The 11,078-nt window shown below is 40.7% G+C and overlaps 2 non-coding genes across 2 annotated transcripts; both read left to right on the top strand.

The window, feature by feature from the left end:
* The first annotated feature begins 2,744 nt into the window (after nt 1–2,744).
* On the top strand, nt 2,745–2,826 carry trnas-gcu (transfer RNA serine (anticodon GCU)). The gene has a single exon. It is a non-coding gene; the product is annotated as a tRNA-Ser (tRNA).
* A 773-nt stretch (nt 2,827–3,599) lies between these two features.
* Nucleotides 3,600–3,681, top strand: trnas-gcu (transfer RNA serine (anticodon GCU)). Its single transcript has one exon. It is a non-coding gene; the product is annotated as a tRNA-Ser (tRNA).
* The last annotated feature ends 7,397 nt before the right edge of the window (nt 3,682–11,078 follow it).

Here is an 11,078-nt window from a genome sequence, read left to right as displayed (position 1 = left end):
ATTTACAGCTATTCAGAGCGACTCAGGACAATACCTGACTGTGTGGAAAGAAAACTCTCCTCATAGTCGCTCATAAACATTCCTGAGTGGACACAAGTTTCCCATGTTGAAATGCAGTGAAAAATAAAACACAAAGGAAACTCTTCTGTGGTTTAGTAAAGTCACAGTCACAGACAGACGATCGTTTTCAGCCATAACCACTCAGGTCATGAGTTTAGTCTTAATTTTAACACTGTGGTTAGTCTGATGCAGGGCTGTAGCCAGGGTTTTAGAAATACTGAGGTCATGGGGTCCAGTCCAGAGAATCTACCTCCCCCGAACAAACATTTACTGTAACTTTATGATTTATTTGATCTATGTTTTATTGTTATTTTTTACTAAAATTATTAGAGTTCTTAGCAGCTCTCAGGTATTGTTCTTAATTATGTATTTGACTGGTTGTCTCTCAACTATATGCATGATAAAGATATGATAATGCTGCTTAATAGTGGTGGGGCCGTATTACAGAAACTTCATATCTCTTAGGATAGATAGGAAGAGTATAATGAACTGGATTTTTCTCAATCTGGTTTTACATCATCCGATCTCAGGTTCAATTTATGTCTGTTACCTAGCAACTGACGTTACTACTCTCATCTCATCTGTACTCAATACTGAAGTATTTTTATAACCCTTACAAAAAACACCTAGATTTCTCATTGAAATGTACAAAAAACGGCGATTTCACTCTGGAAATCTCCTTTAGCAAAAAAAGTCAAATAAAATACGAGGTGCACTTATCAGTTGCACCATAGCTGGTAGAGCCCGATGTCGCTGCATGGGTCAGCCTTTCCACAGCTGCTCGGCTAACTGCAGGATCATGGCCCAGAGCAGCCTGTTTCTACTAATGTGCATTTCATCATCAAATCACGTCGTTACGTCTACCATGAGTCTCTCAATGAACAATGAACAGTTAATTTAAGATTCTTGGAAGTTAGGAAGGACAGTTCAGTTATGATAGGAACGTGGACTTAGGAACTTTTCATCTGTAATTGCTTTTTTCCTATATCAGGTAACACTAATCACCATGGTTACTAAACAGTTAAGATGGGAACTGCAAATTAGGAAATGTCTTTGATAACAACAAGTGCAGAGTGTAAGGTTCTTGTGGGGTCGTCTCCAAGCGCATCTGATGTTTTGGTTCACGTAGGTACGGCAACACAAAGTGTTAAAGGTTTGGCTGAGGTGGAATTTAAATCGGATGATGTTATGATCCATTCTTAAGCAGTCACATCACTGGTCTCATCGCTCTGTAACAGCTGTGCCAGTCACTGTGACAACAACAGCTCATTAAATGAAGGAGGGTTCTCCAGTTAATCATTTTGCTGTCTGGATGGTGCAGAGCAGCACGACCTGAACACGCAGCTACTCAAATCTGCAGCACCACATTTGAACAAACCTACTGCAGTAAGTAAGCTCTTTTTGATTTCCTTAAGTGTGTCCTGAAGCAGACCATCCAGCTGGAAGGAATTCACAATGTGATTTATTATACTGGAGTAACACTGACCTATATTCTACACTGACTGGTGTTAGAGAAAACTGGCATGAAGCCACATTCCAAGAAGAGTCTGGATGTTGAAACACAGGACCAGCAACATGTTGAGACTGTGCAGGCAGTCTGAATGCACCATAGCCAAAACTCATTAAATTCAATTTAGCTTTATTCATATACTACCAAATAATAACATAAGGGTCTTTACAGACTCAGATCAAGACGTTAAAGTGATCCTGTACCTTCGTGAAAATTTTGGGAGCTGACCTGGAAATGCTCCTTGATTTACTACCAAGACCACTTTGTACCTTTGCAACAAACTAATGCAATATCAGGCTCATCACGCTCAAACAGAATGCTCAGGGGTTTATGGTACTCCAGAACAACTGTTCTATTCATTCGCTTTCCAGGTGTGAGGTTGAAAATTAGCTCCTGTATGTTTCCTGTACTGACGTGCTTTGAAAAGAACATACATTCTCCAGTACACCTATGATCATTTCACACGAGCCCAATGGAAAACTCAAGTACCAGTGAAAAAATGAAATGTCATCCTTGTTGAAATCCAGTTTGACTTAAAGATCAATGGCATTCAAGACTCATCAGACACAAACACTTCTGATGCACTTCAGACACAGAGGTTTATGATACTCTGGGACAAAATTGTGTTTGAAGTTTATCATTGCGCCAATCGTTTTGTTATTTCTAATGACAATTACAAGTCAAACAGTATAAATGTGTTGTTCACAAATTACGCCAGAAGTTTGACAGTTTATTTATTCCTATATTTTCAAAGGTTAACGGAGGGTCATTTTTCTCAATGCTAAGCTATCATCGTATCAAGTACACTGTCTTCCTACGGGGGAATTAGCTCAAATGGTAGAGCGCTCGCTTAGCATGTGAGAGGTAGTGGGATCGATGCCCACATTCTCCACTGCAGTTCCTGTTTAGCTCCTGTTCTTGAAGACGGGACAATGTAGTCATGACAAAATAAGTGCATGTTCGAACTTACATGCAAGTGAGTCAATGAAATGTCATCTGGTGCTAATAAAACAACTATCCTATTCATTCACTTTACCAGACTTTCCAGGTGTGAGGGTGAACTTTAGCTCCTATATGTTCCTGTACTGACATGCTTATTTTAGGAACTGACCTGTAAACACTCCCGGGCTTACTAACCAGACCACGATTTTCCTTAGAAAAAACGATTAAAGAGGACGAGGTGGCCGAGTGGTTAAGGCGATGGACTGCTAATCCATTGTGCTCTGCACGCATGGGTTCGAATCCCATCCTCGTCGGTATACAGTTTAGTATGTGAGATGTAGTGGGATCAATGCCCACATTCTCCAAAACACCTCTGTCCTTTCCACACCTGCACAAAGGACTACTACTCAAGTACCAGTGAGATGATGAAATGCCATCCTTGTAGAAATCCAGTTTGATTTAAAGATCAATGGGATTGCAAGTTCATCAGACACAGAGGTTTATGATACTCTGGGACAAAACTGTGTTTGAAGTTTATCATTGCCGCTATCGTTTTGTTATTTCTAATGACAATTACAAGTCAAACAGTATAAATGTGTTGTTCACAAATTACACCAGAAGTTTGACAGCTTATTTAATCCTATATTTTCAAAGGTTAACGGAGGGTCATTTTTCTCAATGCTAGGCTATCATCGTATCAAGTACACTGACTTCCTACAGGGGAATTAGCTCAAATGGTAGAGCGCTCGCTTAGCATGTGAGAGGTAGTGGGATCGATGCCCACATTCTCCACTGCAGTTCCTGTTTAGCTCCTGTTCTTGAAGACGGGACAATTTATGAAAAGCACTTAATCATGACAAAATAAGTCCTTTTTCCAACTTAAATGCAAGTGAGTCAATGAAATGTCATCTGGTGCTAATAAAACAACTATTCTATTCATTCACTTTACCAGACTTTCCAGGTGTGAGGGTGAACTTTAGCTCCTATATGTTCCTGTACTGACATGCTTATTTTAGGAACTGACCTGTAAACACTCCCGGGCTTACTAACCAGACCACCTTTTTCCTTAGAAAAAACGATTAAAGAGGACGAGGTGGCCGAGTGGTTAAGGCGATGGACTGCTAATCCATTGTGCTCTGCACGCATGGGTTCGAATCCCATCCTCGTCGGTATACATTTTAGTATGTGGGGTCAATGCCCACATTCTCCAAAACACCTCTGTCCTTTCCACACCTGCACAAAGGACTACTACTCAAGTACCAGTGAGATGATGAAATGCCATCCTTGAAATCCAGTTTGATTTAAAGATCAATGGGATTGCAAGTTCATCAGACACAGAGGTTTATGATACTCTGGAACAAAACTGTGTTTGAAGTTTATCATTGCAGCTATCGTTTTGTTATTTCTAATGACAATTACAAGTCAAACTGTATAAATGTGCTGTTCATAAATTACGCCAGAAGTTTGACAGCTTATTTAATCCTTTGTTTTCAAAGGTTAACGGACGGTAATTTTTCTCAAGGCTTGGCTATGATCGTATCAAATACACTGACTTCCTACAGGGGAATTAGCTCAAATGGTAGAGCGCTCGCTTAGCATGTGAGAGGTAGTGGGATCAATGCCCACATTCTCCAGTAGACTTTAGTTTGTCTTGTTGAAGACGGGGCAATGTTTGAACATCACTGAGTCATGACAAAAGAACTGTGCTCTTCAACTCAGGTAGAAGTCAGTCAATGACATGCCATCTGCGAAGGCCAATTCTACAAATACATTGATGGTTTTGAAGCCTTATCAGGCTCAAAAACACTGCTTGTGGGTTTATGGTACTTCGGGAAAAATTTATACAACTGTGGAACTCTGAATTCAGTCTTCTGCAGTATGCACTAACCTTGTATATTCTCACACCAGGCTGTTGGCCCGCAATGCCACAGTTGTGTCCACATTGTTCGCTAATTTATGCTCCAGTGGTTATAAATGTAACACATTAGTGAAATTACTGATTTCTGGTCTGTTAGACCATGATAACAGACTTTCACACTGGCTGCCTGTTGCTCTTGGCTTGGTTTTATCTGACCCATTTTAAAAAACAGCTGGGTTTGCATTAAGGATAATTTAATACATGTTATTTATAATAATTATTCATAGTTTGAGATTAGTAGCTGATGTGTTGCTGATTACATCTGTTTCTTTATCCTGAGGTGTAACAAAAAACACACAAGTTTTATATACTTTGAAAACGTGAAATGAGGAATGTGAACACTTAGATAAAAAACACCTTCCAAATTTCAATCAATGAATGCTAATAAGAACCAGGGTAAATTACCCTGGTAACTGATGCTGAAGTTATTTGATTGGTCAGTCGTTTGGTTAGACGGTCAGCATCATTTAGACACCTTTTATGACTTTTTCTCACCTGGCAACAACTCTTGCCACTTTTTGGACAAACCTCAGCTACTTTCTGCAGCCAGTATTGTGCAATATCAGGCTTTCCCTCCACAGGCACACCTCTCTATGCTGACGCCAGCCTAATCAAGTAAATAATATTGTGACGCACCGCTCTAGGAGACTTCCACACTGACAGGAACTGATCTCAGCTTCTTGGGGCCTTTAAACAAGAGTATGACAAGAGTCATAAGAGTGTGTGAATGTGCGTTTGACTATGTTTAAATGTTTCAGACATGACATAAAATAATCTGACATGAATCACGCTGTTCGTTGTGACTCATTACAACAATTATTTCATGTCTCACAAAGCAGAATGAGTGATCCTGGTTTATGGACTGTTGGCAGAATAATAGACCCGGATTTACAATCCAGAAATCATTTATAAAATTTAGAATCAAAAACATGTTGTGTTTTAAAAAGAACTTACATCTGTGCTAAAATGTTTAATCACATACTTTCTGCTTTCCCCCCTGTCCTTCATCCATCCTCCTCCTCCCTCCTGTCTTCATTTGTCTTCCCTCCCGTCTTATTCCAAGCAACATCTTAATTTTGTCAACTGTCACAAGCCGAGCTGTAATTTAACATTGTGGCTTCAGGGCAGATGCGGGCTCTATAAATGCTGACGGTTCTGGGTCTAAATCTGGTCTTGAATGAGTCCAGCTGAGTGACTTGGCGGTGTCCCAGAAAACCACATGTGAGGGGTTTCACTTCTTATCCTGCTCGATCTCCCTGAGTTACTGAAGGAGATCGACTGATCCGAGCCTGGTTCTACATGAGTAACTCACACTCATTGACCCACAGTCTGTGAGCAGATACACTGCGGTCGGGTCGGATTCAGCTTGAATGCTGAACAGGGAGGCGACGGCGGTGTGCTCTGATTCCATACTGCACTGACACTCTGAATTATAGAGTGGTCTGTACAGAGTGGTCTGTGCCATGGTTGTTGCTATTTGGTGGAAACTGAGTCTTAGATGTTGAAAATAGACTCAGAACCACATCTGTTTCTGCTGCAGCGTGACTTCAAGGCCACTGGAGAGAAAACTCAATACTTTGAATAAACGCCCAGTGTCACAGTTAAATTAACAGTGGCTGTGTAATCAGCAAGATCAGCAGTGTAGGTGGGTTCATGAGTGAAGAAGTGTGCGAGTGTAATGTATGGTGCAGCAACACAAACCAAATGGATGCCTCAGGAAGGAGAGAGAACCAGAACGAAGCTCCAACATGGATTTTAAATGGAGCCCAGGGGCCGGGTTCACAGTGATATGTCAGACTGGTCTGTTGCGTCGGTTTCACAAAAATCACTCATTTTTGACTCATTTTAACACAAAAACATTAGACACCTTACCCCCAAGCTAACTCAGGGCTAAGACTAATGTTACCATGGTAACAATCAATGATACCTGCGCTGACCAGTATCACCCAACAGCAAAAAATAGGAAAACATTGCTGTGTTGCGTTCATTCTCAGACAATGAAAATTAGTTTGAGTTTTGCGTTCAGAACTTTTTCTTTTACTCTTGGCAGATGAACCGTAATGACTCAGGGTTACATTCCCGCTAACCAACCGGCTCCGCCCCTCGTGACATCCTTCACAGGTTAAATGCCAAGCTGATTACACTACACCACAAACATGGCTCATAACTTGTGGTGTGCTGACATCTGTCCATGTGTTGAGCTGTAATCATCATGATTCTCTGTGATTGGCAGCGATGAGTTAGTGATGGGTTGGAGAATGTATTTGTTCATCACCGCACCCTCTGATCTACACTCACCATTCAATTTAATAGGAACACCTAGTTCACCTGTTTATTCGCGTAATTATCCAATCAGCCAATCACATGGCAGCATTGTATCAACTCCTGCGGACGCAGCCGAGGACCTTCAGTTAATGATGAAAAATGCAATCTCAGTGAAATTGAGCGTGAGACTGTCGTTGGTGTCAGACAGTCAGATTTCTTTTTTTTACTTTCGTTAAATAAATTATGATGCATTAACATTTAGAGAAAAGTTGATTATTTAACATGTGTGTCCTGCAGGAGGTGGATTTACTTCTTTTCATTTCAGAAATAGAGCTGATCAAACTGTACACAAACACTTCCTCTCCAGACCAGATAAAACCGATGTGGGTCCTGATATGAGATAACATCCAGACCTCTGTGCTCTGACTTCTCATTAACTTTGTCAACATTAGATCATTTAATTACTTTTCTCTGCTGTACTTGTGGTTGCAGTTGTGACCTCAGTGACCGACAGAATAAAACGTGAACAGTGAGCCTTTTAGCGCAGTGATTCCAGGCATTTTAATACTGAATACAAGGACATCTGGCGGCTTCCTCCCTTCCCTTCACATTACCTTCAGGTTACCCTCCCAGGTTCCAGGTCCACACTGAGAAAAACTGGATATAGGATCAACTGGACCAGATCAGAAGTCAGACCAACACCAGCTGGTTGAACCTCACTATCACTGTCCCCTAAAAATGTTTCTTGTGCCGGGGTCTGGCTCATATTCCTCCACATGTGGGCAACAGCCAGAAGTGTGCGCCAGAATTGGTCCAGGTGTGGAAGAAGCATCTGACGACCATGCTGTATATGGGCCAGATTTGGGCCGTGGAATTGGGCGTGTACTGGGCCAGAAGAAAATAAGCACGTGGCCCTAGTATGGACCAGAATTATTTTTGCTATCTGGGACTAACAGTTCAATCTCCACCTGTAGTGACCCCAGTTTTATGAAACTGTTTCATGGTTCTGTTCAGACTCTCACAGCCCCTGGTTCAGGTTCTGGAAAGATCCTGGTCTGTATTAAAGGAGGTATTTGTTCGTTTTCACGTTGCTACATAGCTAACATTAGCATTAACAGCTATTTACTTATTAGCCTTGACAAGAGCTTCAGCCATAGTTGCATTGACAATACAAGGAGTTATAATACGTCCTCTGAGAAGCGCTTTTTCAGCCTGGACGCTACAGTGACTTGGTATCGGAAAATGACGAGACGGGCTGACCAGGCTGAAGCTAGCTGGTTAGCATGCTAACTTCAGTGGAAGAAAAGACGTGATAGACACAAGAGTAAACATTGGTGTTTGTTTCCACATCTGGAGACAGCTGTTGGTGAGTAAAGGAATGGTTTGATGCTGAACTCACAACATTTCTTCTATACTGGTCAGTAAAAAGCTGTTAATGCTAACATTAGCTATGTATCAAGGGGAAAACATACACACAGCTTCTTTAACACAGAAAAAGCTCACAGTGACTTCAGATATTTAACCTAAGCCTCCATCTTTAGCTCCTGAACCAAAGAGCTGCTGTTGTCTAAACCACAGACGGGACTCTGGATGTGAACCTGGTCTGAACAGTCCTGAACTTTGTACATCCTCCATCCACAACAACCTCCAGGAACCTGTGCCTTTAATAAATGTAGCTTCATTCATTAAAAACATGCGTTTCCTATGTTGCCTGGTGATGTATTTCCTGTATAGCTCTTCCTTACTTATAATGCTTCATCTTCTCCATAATAATGAAGTCACCAGACAGACCTTGATGACTTTTTCAAGTAAGGAGAATGAAGGTAATGGAGTCCTACAGCAGAGACAGAAGGCAGCTTTCCAAATATTAACGTCTAGGAGGGATTCGTCTGCAGAATAAACCTGATGAACCGTGAATCTGACCCAGAGTAACAGAACACACGTCTTCATGTCATGTCTCTGGCAAAATAAACATCAGCTGAGCCGTGTTATGAAGACAGGAAGTTCTCAGACAGCGCAGAGGGTCATCACCAACTGTCAGACACAGTTTATGAGGGTTTTTTTTTTTTTTAATCAAACACTATGTTGTAATGTGTGTTTTCCTGGAAGAGACGGAGACAGCAGCCAAAGCTCTGCAGTCTTCTTCCAGTAATGAGACTTAACCTGAGTCAACAGGGGAACTGGAGGGTTTTATTACTGAAGCAGTGGGAGGACTGTACAGGACAACTGCATCATGGCAACATTGTTCTTAATCTACATTTGATATTTACAGTAATCTACAAAAATGTGGAATGAAATTGTAAAAAAAAAAAAAGAGAAAAGATAAACATAATATACCACAACAACAAAATATAAACAGTTAAGCAGCTGTTAAAAAAAAAACTTTGCTTATATTATATTATATTATATTATATTTACAATTACTGAGGATTAAACGTGTCTGCAATTCAGATTCTTTCTTGCGAGTCACATGCTGAAGATCTAAGTGATAGCTTCTAAGAGACAGGATAGAGGGATGCATTACTTCATAAGCATCTTCATAAGCTACGCCATGCTCAGCGATCTGATCTAGTCCAAGATATACCTCTCCTCAGGGTCCACTTAAGTCACTTAAACACGTAGTTAGTAAATATTGCTACATATTGGAAAATGGCCCTCATACACTAAATTTCAAACTCCACCCAGGTATTTTTACAGGACTTCTTCCAGTCTACATGATCTCTTACTGAGGTCAGACCCGCCCACTCTCTGTCTCTGGTTCCTAGTGGAAATTTCCTTGTCACAACTGTAAACACTGTGTGTAACTCATTCACCCAGCCGGAGTCTGGTGCTGACATCAGGGTCAGGGGCGGAATCACACGTAACACTAAATATGTGGTTTACCTGTTAGAATGAACTTTAATTTACTTTATGTTAAAAACAAAGTTAAAATGTGAAGTGTCGGATTCATAATCATGTTTATAAATCATCAGTGTCTGGGTAGTTTAATAGTCTAATACTCTATAGTACCTGGACACTGACACTGTGAATCCTCTGTGCATTATGATTGCACTACATGTCATAATTTGCATTTTAAACCTAAGACTTCTATCTACTTTTGCACTTTACTGACACTATTTTTCACTGACAGATGAATGAATGAGGAGGTTTCCTTTGCTTGTTTGTTATGAAGTGAAGTGATAGTAATATGTAAGTAATATTCTTGTTTCTGAACTGTGTCAGGTGTCAGTGACCTCCATCATGTGGATGTGGCCCCCCCTGCTGGGACAGACCTGTCATGACAGCTGGAGATCTTTCACCGAGGAACACGTCCTCCAACCTGAACAGTCATACAGGTCGTTCATCCTCCCTAGAGCGGCAGGCAAACCAGACATTCGTCGTCATGGTTACAGTAATAAACACACAGAGATTATGGAATGGTCACATTTTGGTCAGGTTCAGGAACAGATCATGGTCATCAAGTACTTTACCTTAAGGTTGCGGTTAGAAGATCATTTTCCATTGTCTTTTGGATTATTAGAGAAAATAAACAGCAGTTTCTGATCCTGAGGTTTAGTTCAGCAGGATCATCTTCACTAATGAACATCACTTTATTATGTTCAAAGCATAAATACAATCAGCAGAAGTAAAAAGCTAATGTTAGCCTATAAACCAACTACACCACAGTCACATGACTTCAACGTCTCCAGCCTTTCCTACACGGTTAGTAACAGTTTGTATGAACACAGCAAGGCTGTAAAGGTGGACTGGTGAGTCGATCGGTTTTCATGTTCGACGTGATGATATTTAACGTCCCCACAAACCTCTGCAGTCTCATTCAGACACTTGTTAGCAGCTTCCCTTCTATTAACAGACTTCATCCGACTTTTCTAAAAACATTGTTTCTGCACTAAAACATTAGAAAACAGATGAATATGAAGGAAAATGTGGTTCTTCAGTTTCTTTACATATGTCTTCAAAACAATATGTAAATTTTTTGTTGTAGCAGTTATTTAAATAAAACACCAGAAACTGAAGGAGTGAAACTGAGTTTTGCAGCTCGACTTCACACTCCTGTTTAAAAACAATTCAGTTATTGGTCAGCAGTGTGTGTGTGTGTGTGTGTGTGTGTGTGTGTGTGTGTGTGTGTGTGTGTGTGTTCGTGTGTATGTTGCCACCACAGGGTGACGAGTTATTTGGTAACCTTTCTCTTCCTGGCGAAAAACCACAAATGGAAGATTACAGCATTCAGATTCAGGTCAGGTGTGTGTGTGTGTGTGTGTGTGTGTGTGTCTTTGTGGGCATTTGCTCACTCACTGCTTAGCTGTGTGTTGTAATGTTGGGAGTATTTTGTTTGTAACATTTTCTTTTTTACATCGTCACATTTGCTGTTGAAACCTACAA

Source organism: Seriola lalandi, unplaced genomic scaffold (genome assembly GCF_002814215.2).
Source record: "Seriola lalandi dorsalis isolate HSWRI2012SDOR001 ecotype SW California unplaced genomic scaffold, Sedor1 jcf7180002054694, whole genome shotgun sequence".
In the NCBI taxonomy this organism is placed as follows: Eukaryota; Metazoa; Chordata; class Actinopteri; order Carangiformes; family Carangidae; genus Seriola; species Seriola lalandi.
The sequence above is the reverse complement of the archived record's forward strand: the minus strand, read 5'-3'. Positions and strand labels throughout refer to the sequence as shown.